We start from the raw sequence: 14,066 nt of genomic DNA, 5'->3' as shown, positions 1-14,066 counted from the left end.
TTATGCTCTTGGCAAATGATTTGCATAAAAATTCATTTGTAGAACCAAAAATATTATCATCAATATAAATTTGAACAACAAAAAAATTATTTTCAAAATTTTTAATAAACAATGTAGTATCGACCTTGCCTTTAGAGAAATTATTTTTGGAAAAAAAGGAGCTAAGTCTCTCATACCAAGCCCTTGGGGTTTATTTTAATCCATAGAGAGCTTTAGTTAATTTAAACATATGATTCAAAAAATTATCATTCTTAAATTTGGGAGGTTGTTCAATATAAACTTCTTCAGAAATAAAGCTACTAAGAAAAGTACTTTTAACATTCATTTGAAATAACTTAAGATTATTACAACTAGCATAGGAAATGAGCATTCTTATGGCTATTAGGAATGTGTCAGCACTAAGAGGGGGATGAATTAGTGCAGCGGATAAAAGTGTCGATTTAAAATATCTTTGTACAATAAAAACCGATTTCGACGAAAATCGTTACGGAGAGATGTTAACTTGAAAGCATTTTCGTAAGGTAGTGAAAGCAGTAGGCAAGTTAAGTAGTTTGCAGTAAAGATAAATTGCTCAAATATAAATGCAAACTATTTTATAGTGGTTCGATCGTCATGACCTACATCCACTCCCAATTCCTCTTCTATCGAGGCCACCGGCATCCACTAATGGTCTTCCTTCAATAGATAAAGACCAACCACCTTCTTACAACTCTATTCTCCTTTTGACAAGCTCAGGAGAGAACCTCTACAAGTTTCACACCTCTCTTAGAATGAAATCTAAACTCTAAGAGGATGAGGGGAACACTCAACACTTTTCAAGCTTTTTCAACTCTTTTTCGTCAAGGATTCTTTCCCTCTTTCTATCTAATTCTTCATATTCTAAGCAGGAAAGAGTTGGGTATTTATAGGCCCTAAATGGATTCAAATTTGGAGCCCAAAATTTAAATCTCCGAGATTTCGGGGTACAGGCAGTACCACCGCCTGCACTAGGCGGTACCACCGCCTGCACTAGGCGGTACCACCGCCTGTAACCTAACATTGGGCGATACCACTATCTAGCCTGGTGGTACTACCACTTAAGAGATTGTGTCTGGGTGGTACCACCACCCAGACTAATGGTACCACCGCCTGACAACCTCGGAGATCGAGTTTTTCGAGTCATAGGTGATTCCACCGCCTATTCTGGCGGTGCCACCGTCTGACCCAACTTTTGGGTCACTAAATGGGCCTCCCGATGAGCCTAAATCAATCTCAATTAAGGCCCAATTGGCCCCTAATTTAGTTAGCATGATTACACCAAACGCTAACTCAATTAGCCCCCTAAACTACTTTGATCTTAGACATATGATTACAAAGCATGAATCCTTTGTCCGGCATGTCATTGGTTCATCCAGCACTCGTCCGATCCTTTGGCGCATCATCCACTTTCATAGTCTTTTTTCCAATCGGCATGTTGACCTCTACAACTTTGATCTCCTTAACGTAATGTCCACTCCTTCGGCCCGATGCCCGAATTCACGGCATGAGTCTTCTGCCGACACGTCGACCGATCCTCCAGCCCGACATCCAATTTTCTAACATGTTCACTCCAACCCAATATGATTCTTCTTGCTTTAATCAATTTGTTACTCCTTAATCGAAGCTAGTTCTGCGTCACTCAAAAACGCAGATTAGATCATAAACTTATCAATTGATTTCATCATGAAAATCCAAGATTCAACAATCTTCCCTTTTTGATGATGACAACCAATTGATGACGGAGTAACGTTAACTCCCTCTATCAATATTTTATATGTGAGATGAACCTTGAATTCGAAATGAATTCAAGTTAAAGCATTATTTCATCATGAATATTTGCAACATGTGATCATAAAATCATGCATAATCAAATTATCCAATACATCATTCCATGCATGATTATACATTATCCTCATATCTTCTCCTCCTTTGTCATCAACAAAAATGAGAAGTGCAACTAGCATTTTTTTGAAATATAATTTTAAATCATTGCAAAACAAACATAGTCTTAAGTTTTATCATCATACAAGCTAGTAATTTTCTTCTCTTTTGAGAAGTACAATTTTTTGCTTCCTTTGCAAAGTTCAAGCTAGCAATTTTTGCTTTTCTAGAAATTATTTCATCATGCAATTTGTAAGTTAGTAAATTTAGTAAGTTTTACATAATTTTGGAATATGCAAGACAGCAAATTTTACACATATGAAAGTTGACAAAATGTTTACATCTTTTGAGATAAGCAAGCTTTTTGCTTCTCTTTATGACGTGCAAACTAGCAACTTTTTCTTTCTTCTTGAAGTATAGAAGCTAGCTAGCAAGCTAGCAATTTGGCAAATATTACTTCGCTTTGAAGTATGAAGGCTAGCAAGTTTTTGAAAAAAGAATGCAAGATAGCAATGCATCATTTTAGAATATGCAGGTTAGCAAATTTTACTCCCCCTTTGTCATTATCAAATAGAAGAGAAGAATACAATGTTGTAATTTCTTTTCCCTTTCTTTTTTTATAAATGACAAAAATAAATATAGGAGATCAAATGATATAATATCTTAATTCATGCATAAGAAATCTTAAGTTATAAATCTCAAAAAATCAAGATAAAGCTCATTCAATTCAAATCGTCAAATCATCAAAATTACTTTCAAGAGATTCAAAATGACATAAACAATTTTATCAATCTCTTAGTAAAAAAATCAATAAGATAGAGAAAAAAAAAATTCAAGAAAAATGGTTTTATCTTTTTAGTTGTTTCAATTTATGTGATTTATTTTATAAAAGCAAGCCTTTTTCATTTATGCCAAATCAAAACATGCATCATCATTTAAAATTGAAAAACAAATCTTATCATCAAAATCATCATGACCAAAAATATAACACATTAAACATAATGCTTCTTTAAACAAGAGATTTGATTTATCATTTTAATTCCAATGATAATACATTTTTCTTTTTATGTGTTTCATTTTATGTGATTGATTTCATATAAATATGCTCAAGTTTTTCATATAAAAATCATCCATCTTATTTAAAATCGAAAAAGTAACTTTCATTATGACAAAGATCAATAAGCCATAAATCACAAAAATCATCATGCATAATTTCAAAATATAAACTTATTAAGCATGATATCATCAAACATGATTTCATAAAGCATTTTCAATTAAAATCGGAAATCATCAATTTAGATACACATTATTTCTTCTTAAAAACATACATAGGATTAATTATTAGATTTAAATCTAATATTTTATTTCTTTAAAATAAAACATGCAAATGTCATTATCATTTTTAAAATTACCAACATGATCCTAATTTTTTAATATTTCCATTACATCATTAATAATGTAATTTTCAAGAAAAAATTATATATAACTGAATTAAAAATAACTTATGAAATGCATCATGTAATTTTGAAATAAATTAAGGGGATTTTGGTTACCACGTCGTCGAATATCGTTAAGGCGTAGTTTGCCACCTTGCCTTTATTGGTTTGTTCTTTATCTTCGGATAAACTTGATCTGTCCCAAGTCACTTTAAGTATTTTCTTTCTTTTTGGTAACTTCTTATTTTTAAGTTTATTTTTATTCTTTAATTCTTGTTTTAAGAATTTCTTAAGCTTTAATGATAAGAGTTCAAAGTCATAATCACTTGAGCTTTTGCTCGAGTGGTCTTCATTTGTTCTACGTGTCAAATCCTTCCTGTTCTTTAGAATGTGGTTTTCATGTTTGTCAAGTGCATCATGAGTCATTTCATAGGTCATCAAGGACCCGATAAGTTCTTTAAGTGAAAATTTATTTAAATCCTTTGTCTCTTGTATTGCCGTTACTTTATATTCCCAATTTTTAGAAAGAGATCTTAAGATCTTATTAACAAGTTAAAAATTAAAAAAGTATTTGCCAAGAGCTTTTAAACCATTGATGACATCCGTAAAATGGGTGGACATGTCAACAATAATTTCACTTAGCTTCATTCAAAAAAGTTTAAAATCATGCATTTAAAGATTGACTTTAGACTCTTTAACTCTATTCGTGCCTTCAGGAGTGATTTTGAGAGTGTACTAAATATCAAAAGCCGTTTCATAAGTTAAAACCCGATTGAATTCATTTTTATCTAAGGCGTAAAATAGAGCATTCATAGCTCTAGCATTTAAAGAAAAAGTCTTCTTCTCCAACTTATTCCAATCGTTTATTGGAAGAGAAGACTTTTGAAATCTGTTTTTAATAATATTTCATAAATTTAAATCCAAGGAAAGTAAGAAAACTCTCATTCGAGTTTTCCAATATGTGTAGTCCGTCCCATTGAACATGGGAGGATGAATGAAAGAGTGACCCTCTTAAAAGCCGAATAGAGTCATTTCTCTTATGTGTTAAACTAAATGAGAAAAGACGTGGCTCTGATACCAATTGTTAGGAACGAGTCAGTACCAAGAGAGGGGGGGGTGAAATTAGTGTAGTGGATAAAAGTGTCAGTTTAAAATATCTTCGTATGATAAAAATCGAATTTGACAAAAACCATTTCGGAGAGATGTTAATTTAAAAGCATTTTCATAAGGTAGTGAAAGTAGTAGGCAAGTTAAGTAGTTTACAATAAAGATAAATTGCTCAAATATAAATGGAAATCATTTTATAGTGATTCGATCATCGTGACCTACATCCACTCTCAATTTCTCTTTCGTCGAGGCCACCGGCATCCATTAACGATCTTCCTTCAATAGGCAAAGACCAATCACCTTCTTACAACTCTATTCTTCATTTGACAGGCTCAGGAGAGAACCTTTACAAGTTTCACACCTCTTTTCGAATGAACTCTAAACTCTAAGAGGTGGAGAGGAACACTCAATACTTTTTAAGTTTTTTCAACTCTTTTTCATCAAGGATTCTTTCCCCCTTTTTACTCAATTCTTCCCATTCTAAGCAGGAAAGAGTAGGGTATATATAGGCCCTAAATGGATTCAAATTTGGAGCCCAAAATTCAAATCCCCGAGATTTTAGGGTATGGGTGGTACCACCGCCTGTAGCCTGACACTGGGCGGTACCACTGCCCAGTCTAGTGGTACTACCACATGGGAGACTGTGCCTAGGTGGTACCACCACCTAGACTGGTGGTACCACCACCTAACAGCCTCAGAGACCGAGTTTTTCAAGTTTTCCAACTCATAGGCGATTCCACCGCCTATTCTAGCGGTACCACCACCTAACCCAACTTTTGGGTCCTTGAATGGGCATCAGTCCTAATTAAAGTCCAATTGGCCCCTAATTGAGTTACCATAATTACACCAAAAGCTAACTCAATTAGCCCCCTAAACTACTTCGATCTTAGATATATGATTACAAAGCATGAATCCTTTGTCTAGCATGTCATTGGTTCATCCGGCACTCATCGGAGCCTTCGACACATCATCCTCTTTTGCAGCCTTTTGCCCAATTGGCATGTTGACCTCCGCAACTCCGATCTCCTTCGCGCAATATCCACTCCTTCGGCCCGATGCCCGAATTCACGGCATGAGTTTTCTACTGACACGTCGACCGATCCTCTGGCCCGACGTCCAATCTTCTGACATGTTCACTCCGGCCCAATATAATTCTTCCTGCTTTAATCAATTTGTCGCTCCTTGATTGAAGCTAGTCCTACATCACCTAAAAACACAAATTAGATCATAAACTTATCAATTGATTTCATCATCAAAATTTGAGATTCAACAATGGCTTCTAATCTTGCCACAGGAGCGATGGTTTCTTCATAATCGATACATTCTTCTTGGTTGAAACACTTGGCCACTAATCTAGCCTCATTTCTAACCATGATACCAAATTCGATCTTGCTTGTTTCTAAAGACCTATTTAGTACCAATAACTAAATAGTCACTAGGTCTTGGAACAAGCTCCCGCATCTTATTTCTCTCAAATTGATTCAACTCTTCTTGCATTGCGATAACTTATGAATCATCTTTTAAGGCCTCGTTAATGTATTTAGGTTCAATTTGAGAAAAAAAAGCGGCATTGAAACAAAAATTTTTAAGAGAAGAATGAGTTTGAATACCCTTTGATGTATCTATTATAATTAGCTACTTAGGATGAACATTTACATATTTATTCCTTAGGTAAGGATGTTTTGGAAGAAAATGCATCTAAGTTGCTAGTTAGAGGAAATGTTTCATTCAAATTCAAAGCATCAAAATTAAGATCATCATCAAATCATTTTTCTTAAATTTGAAAACTTCATTAAAGACAACATAAATAGACTCTAACCAAAGTTCTTTTGTTAAAGATACGAAAAGCTTTAGAAATAGAAGAATAACTAAGAAAAATGCCTTCATCGGATTTTGCATCAAAATTTCATAAGGCATCTTTTTCATTCAAGATAAAATATTTACAACCAAAAACTTTAAAATATGAAACGTTGGGTTTTTTGTTATTCCACAATTCATAAGGAGTTTTAAAATGTAATAGTCTTACTAGAACCGTATTCATGACATAGCATGTCGTATTAACGGCTTCGACTCAAAAATATTTGGGTAGGCTATGTTCATTCAACATGATTTTTGCCATTTCTTGTAGACTCATATTTTTTCTTTCTACTACTCCATTTTGTTGAGGATTTCTCAGAGTAAAAAAATTATGGTTGTATCCATTAGATTCACAGAAGTTATAAAAAATCATAGTTTTGAAATTCACCACTCTGATCACTCTGAATCGATGAAATCATAAAGCCTTTTTCATTTTGAATAAGTTTATAAAACTTTAAAAAATACTTAAAGCAATCACTTTTGTGTCAAGAAATATGTCCAAGAGTATCTACTATAATTGTCTACAATTACAAAGGCGTATTTGCTACCTCCTAGGGTTGTTGTATCATTTGGTCCAAACAAATCCATATGAATCAATTGCAATAGTCTAGAGGTGCTTATTTGATTCTTTGATTTGAAACTACATTTTATTTGTTTTCCTAGTTGACATGCATCATACACATTATCTTTAACAAACTTAATGTTAGGAATATCTCTTATAAGTTCTTTAGATGAGATTTGAGAGATTAGCTTCATGCTTGCATGACCTAATCTCCTATGCGAAAGCCAAGCATCGTCATTCAAAATCAAAAAACACATTTTATTACAAAGATCAATTATAGATGTGTTTTTGTATGATTTTTCAATAATGCAAGCATTGGATTCAAATCTAATGATGCATCATTTATCACATAATTTACTAATGCTCAAAAGATTATGCTTTAAGTCATCAACCAACAATACATATTCAATCAAAAAGTTGAATTTGTTACCTATGGTTCCTTTGCTAATGATTTTACCCTTGTTATTGTCTTCGAATGTGATATACCCTTCGTCTAGCCTAGTGAGCTTAGATAATTGAGATGGATCTCCGGTCATGTGCCTTGAGCATCCATTATCAAGGTACCATCTATTGCTCCTAACTTGTGATAGTGAATATTTCTACAAAAAAGGATGGTTTTTAGGTACCCATTTGATTTTGGGTGCCTCAAAAATCAATCTACTTAGCGGCACTAAAAAGGGAAGGGGGGGGGGGGGGGGTGGGGTGTGAATTAATGTAGTGGAAAAATCATTGGTTTTGAATATTTTTTGTTCATTGAAAGTAATCTCAAAAAATGACTTAAAGGCGTGTTTGCTCATAGAATAGTGAAAGCCACGTAAGGAGAATGTGAAGCAATTGCAAAGTAAGTAAATGATGATAATAGAAATATAAACCATAATTTAGAGTGGTTCGGTCATTGTGACCTACATCCACTTCGGATTCCTCCTCCGTCGAGGTTACAGTGTCCACTAATGGTCTTTCTTCAATAGGTGAAGACCAACCACCTTTTATAGCTCTTTCTCATTTTGTCGGGTTTAGGAGATAACCCTTATAAACCTTACTCCTCTTTCTTGGATGTTACAAAGCTAAGAGAGGAAGGGGATGACTCTTCTCACTTTTATAATTGTTAGGATCAAGAGCACTAAGAGGGGGGGGGGGTGAATTAGTGCAGCAGAAATTTTTCAGTGATTAAAACCGAAAGCTGCGTTCGTTTGATAAAAAAAAATGATTTCGATGTAAAAGCCGATTCTAAGATTACTTTAACTTAAGATTAAGCGAGATGATGTTAAAGTAAATCTACAATGGTAGTTTGTAGTTTATGATGAAAATCAGAATGCAAGCGCAAACTGAAATGCGACGTTCGTACGATAAAACCGGTTTACGTCTAAATGTCAATTTTGAAGATACTGAACTTTGAGATATGTTTTATAAATGCGCAGAAGGTAGTTTGCAGTTGTGATTGAAATCAAAACGTAAACGTAACCTGAAATGTATTGATCCTACGAAAAAGTCGATTTACGTCTAAACGCAGATTCGGAAAGCTCTGAACTTAGAAACTCGTTCGTAAAGGCGCAGAAGGCAGTAGCTATTTAGGAGGTTTGTAGTAAAGATAAAATGCTCAAAGTAAATGCAAACCGAGATTTAGAGTGGCTCGGTCAATCTTGACCTACTCCACTTTTGGCTTCCTCTACCGACGACGTCACCGACGTCAACTAGAGGCCTTCCTTCAATAGGCGAAGGCCAACCACCCTTTTATAGTTTCACTCCTTTTGACGGGCTTAGGAGACAACCCTTACAGAAATTTTCTCTCCTCTCTTTACAACTCAAAACTTTGAAGAATAGAGGGAGGAGAACTTTTGGCCTTTACAACAATTTGAGCTCTAAGAATCACAGAAAGATATCAAGATTTCGAGTGTAAGTTGCTACCTTTTAGTGCTGAATGGGTGGGGTATTTATAGGCCCCAACCCAGTTCAAATTTGGAGCTCAAAACTATCAACTCCCGAAATTCCGGGATCAGGCGGTTGCACCTCCTGACTGGAGCGGTTGCACCGCCTAGTAGAGCTCGAAGACTGAGCCTCTGGGCGGTGCCACCTCTATCAGGGGCGGTTGCACCTCTCTGCCAGAGCTCGAAGATTGAGCTCAGGCGGTTGCACCTCCTGACTGGGGCGGTTGCACCGCTTGCCAAAGCTCGAAGACCGAGCTCAAGCGGTGCTACCTCTTGTCAGGAGAGGTTGCACCGCCCAGTCTCGCTTGGAGACTGAGCCTAGGCGGTTGCACCTCCTGGCTGGGGCGGTTGCACCGCCCAGTCTCTCTGGGAGACTTAGCCCAGGCGGTGCTACCTCCTGGCTTGGGCGGTTGCACCTCCTACAGCAATCAGGGTCCGAATGGGTAGATCCATTCGGCCCAAATTGGGTTTTTCAAGGGCCCAATTGCCTCAAGATTAAGCTAATGGGATCACCTCCCATTTCCAACTTAATCATTGTGCTAACTACGATAAATTCTAAGACAATTTCTGCAGCTTGCTCCGGTGCGTCAATTGCTTCTTCCGGCGAGTTTCCGGCGAACTTCCGTCGATCATCCGATGAACCCTCGGTGATTCTCCTGCGGACTTCCGGCAAACTCCTGGACTTGCGACGATACACTTGGCGAGTTCCGACGAGCTTCTTTGGCAAGCTTATGGACTTCTCGGATTTGTTCCCGCAGAACCTCCGACGACTGTCCGAACTTCCGTCGAGCTCTCGAACTCCCAATGTGATCATTGTCATGACTCCAGCGCAACTCCTGCTGCATGTCTTACTTTTATCATAGTTAATCCTACACACTTATCTCAACATATAGGTTAGACAACAAATGACAATTGACTTCATCATCAAAATCCGAGATTCAACAATCTCCCCCTTTTTGATGATGACAATCAATTGATAATGGAGTTAACCTTAACTCCCCCTGTTTACATGCCATACTTGAGATAAGTCATTCTTGAATCCAAGACCTAAGAATTCAAGTGACATTTCTGAAGATGATGTCAAGGCTTGACATTCATTCTTACATAACAATTTTGAATGATTGTAACAATCCATCATATTGTAAGATATCAACATGTAAAGCTGTGAAGTAAGATTTTGATATCATTACATGATGTACACATTTCAAATATTTTAGCAGATGTACACATTTCAAATATTTTAGCAAGTGTTGCATTTCTATATATGGCATCTGTTCATATATCTCTTGATGATGCAGGCATGGCATAATCATAGCATCAGTGTTTATATATATGGCATCTGTTCATATATCTCTTGATGATGCAGGCATGGCATAATCATAGCATCAGTGTTTATAGCATCAATTCATATATTTCTCCCCCTTTGTCATCAATAAAAAGCATGGTAGATGTGATACTAGGAGAACAATATAAGCAAGTTATCAAGCATATAAAGGAAGGCATGATACGTGTAATGCTTTGAATACTTCTTCTCCTTTTTTTTTGTTATAATCCTTTGTGCATGAAGGAGGAAAGTCATTTTATCAAATCCATTTCAAAATATTTTTCATAAGAGTGTATTTGATTTTTGTCATTCCAACTGTTAAGCGAATCCGAAAATGAGATGAATTCTTTCATGCATTCGGACAAGATTATGCTACAGTTTTTCAAAAATCAAAACATTTCAACACATGGCAATCAAGTGATTTGATCATTCAATAAAGTCCGAAAAACAATTTTGACTAGTTTATCTATTCGGACACATCAACATTTCTAATTCTCTTCTTATGAAATCAAATTGTTCTTCACTTAGAAGTTTTGTAAAAATGTCAGCTAGTTGATGTTTAGTATCAATGAACTCTATGGTTACATCATGATTAGTAACATGATCTCGTATAAAGTGATGTCTAATATCAATGTGTTTTGTTCTTGAGTGTTGTATAGGATTCTTAGTCAAGCATATTGCACTTGTGTTATCACATTTAATGGGAATATTTTTAAGAATAACTTTGTAATCTTCTAAGGTGTTTTTCATCCATACAACTTGTACACAGCATGCACTTGCTGCAATATATTCAGCTTCGGTTGTTGATAGTGCAACCGGTTTTGTTTCTTAGATGACCAGGAAACAAGGGCATGTCCTAAAAGTTGACATGATCCTGATGTGCTTTTTCTATCTAGTTTACAACCAGCAAAGTCCGCATCAGCATAAGCAATTAACTCAAAATTCTTTGATTTTGGGTACCATAATCCTAGATTTGTGGTACCATTAAGATATCTAAGTATTCTTTTAACTGCTTTGAGATGAGATATCTTAGAGTTTGATTGAAATCTAGCACAAAGTCCTACACTGAACATGATGTTTGGTCTGGTTGCAGTGAGGTAAAGTAAACTTCCTATCATACCCCTATAAGTTTTTTGATCGAAGCTTTCTCCACTTTCATCAATTTCTAACTTAGTGGAGGTGCTCATAGGAGTGTTAATAGCCTTTGAGTTGTTCATATTAAACTTTTTTAATAAATTCATAGCATATTTAGTTTGACTAATAAAGATGTCATTGCTTAGTTGTTTGATTTGCAAGCCTAAGAAGAATGTTAATTCTCCCATTAAGCTCATTTCGAATTCAAGACTCATAGTTTTAGCAAAAGATTCACAAAGAGATTCATTCGTAGAGCCAAAGATAATATCATCAACATAAATCTGAACAATGAGAAAATTATTTTCAAAATTCTTGATGAACAATGTAGTATCAGCCTTACCTTTTGTGAAATTATTTTCGATAAGAAAAGAACTAAGTCTCTCATACCAAGCCCTTGGGGCTTGTTTTAAACCATAGAGAGCTTTAGTTAATCTAAACACATGATTAGGGAGGCTATTATTTTCAAATCCAGGAGGTTGTTCAACATAAACTTCTTCGGAGATAAAGCCATTTAGAAAAGCTCTTTTAACATCCATTTGAAACAGCTTAAAATTATTACTACTAGCGTAGGCAAGGAGCATCCTTATGGCTTCCAATCGAGCCACAGGAGCGAAGGTTTCTTCGTAATCGATACCTTCTTCTTGGTTAAAACCTTTGGCCACTAATCTAGCCTTGTTTCTAACCACGATACCATTTTCATCTTGCTTGTTTCTGAAGACCCATTTAGTACCAATAACTAAATGGTCATTTGGCCTAGGAACAAGCTTCCATACCTCATTTCTCTCAAATTGATTCAATTCATCTTGCATTGCGATAATCCATGAATCATCTTTCATGGCTTCGTCAACACATTTGGGTTCAATTTGGGAGAGAAAGGCGGCGTTCGCACAAAAATTTTTAAGAGAAGATCGTGTTTGAACCCCCTTTGACGTGTCTCCTAAAATTAGCTCCTTGGGATGAGCATCTACATACTTCCAATCCTTGGGTAAGGATGTTTCAGAAGTGGATGCATCCAAGTTGCTAGTTGGAGAAGGGGTTTCATTTAAATTCAAGGAATCAAAATTAACATCATCATCAAAATCATTTTTCCTGATTTCGGAAATCTCATTGAAAACAACATGAATGGATTCTTCGATAACTAAAGTTCTTTTATTGAAGATACGAAAGGCTTTAGAAACCGAAGAATAACCAAGAAAGATTCCTTCATCGGATTTAGCATCAAATTTTCCTAAGTTATCCTTTTCATTCAAGATAAAACACTTACACCTAAAGACTTTAAAATATGAAACATTGGGTTTTTTGTTATTCCATAACTCATAGGGAGTTTTGGTTAGTAGGGGTCTTACTAGAACTCTATTCAAAATATAGCATGCAGTATTTACGGCTTCGGCCCAAAAATATTTGGGTAGGTTGTGTTCATTCAACATGGTTATTGCCATTTCTTGTAAATTTTGATTTTTTCTTTCTACTACTCCATTTTGTTGAGGATTTCTAGGAGTAGAGAAATTATGGTTGTATCCATTGAGTTCACAAAATTTCTGGAAATCATGGTTTTGAAATTCACCACCATGATCACTTCTAATTGATGAAATCATAGAACCTTTCTCATTCTGAACAAGTTTACAAAACTTGGTAAAATATCTAAGGCATTCACTTTTCTGTTTTAAGAAGTAAGTCCATGTGTATCTGCTATAGTCATCCACAATGACGAAGGCGTATTTGCTACCTCCTAGGCTTGATGTGGAGATTGGTCCGAACAAGTCCATATGGATCAATTGTAAGGGCCTAGAGGTGCTTACTTGATTCTTAGATTTGAAACTACCCTTAATTTGTTTACCTAATTGGCAAGCATCACATACATTATCTTTGATGAACTTGATATAAGGAATTCCTCTTACAAGTTCTTTAGATGATATTTGAGTGATTAGTTTCATGCTAGCATGACCTAATCTTCTATGCCATATCCAAGCATCCTCATTCAAAACAGAAAAGCACATTTCATTACACAAATCATTGATGTCAATAGTGTATACGTTATTTTGTTTCAATGCAATCATAGATACGTTTTTGTGTGATTTTTCAATTATGCAAGCATTAGATTCAAATCTGACAATATATCCTTTATCACATAATTGACTAATGCTCAAGAGATTATGTTTTAAACCATCAACTAACAAAACATCTTCAATAAAGAAGTTGGATTTGTTACCTATGGTTCCTTTGCCAATGATTTTACCCTTGTTGTTGTCTCCGAAGGTGACATAGCCTTCGTCTATGCTAGTGAGCTTAGAGAATTGAGATGGATCTCCGGTCATATGCCTTGAGCATCCACTGTCAAGGTACCATCTCTTGCTCCTAGCTTGTGATGGTTTAGTTTTCTACAAGAAAGGATGATTTTTAAGTACCCATTTGCTTTTGGGTGCCTCACAAATAGATCTACATTGTCTATCATGTTGCATAGAATTTATCATGGTTCCTTTAGGAACCCAAATCAATTTGTTTGGACTAATTTTCTTGAATGGACAATAATACGTCTTGTGTCCAAATTTGTAACAAAAGTTACATTTGTTTTGGTGTCGAACATGTAAGATGGTGCCTTTTATGAAGGTGGTTGGATTTTGGTGAGAGCTTCTCACAAATCCAATTCCACTTCTTTTGGGAACGTGACCCTTGTTTGCAAGGATCATGTTCAATGACTTGCTACCAACCTCGAATTTCTTTAATGTGTCCTTAAGTAGCAAGTTTTCTTTTTGGAGAGTTTCTATATCATGGCATTTGATGCATGAATTTAGACTATCATGATATTCAGTTTTTAACTTATC

This window comes from Musa acuminata, chromosome BXJ1-8, assembly GCF_036884655.1.
Source record: "Musa acuminata AAA Group cultivar baxijiao chromosome BXJ1-8, Cavendish_Baxijiao_AAA, whole genome shotgun sequence".
NCBI classification, from domain to species: Eukaryota; Viridiplantae; Streptophyta; class Magnoliopsida; order Zingiberales; family Musaceae; genus Musa; species Musa acuminata.
The sequence above is the reverse complement of the archived record's forward strand: the minus strand, read 5'-3'. Positions refer to the sequence as shown.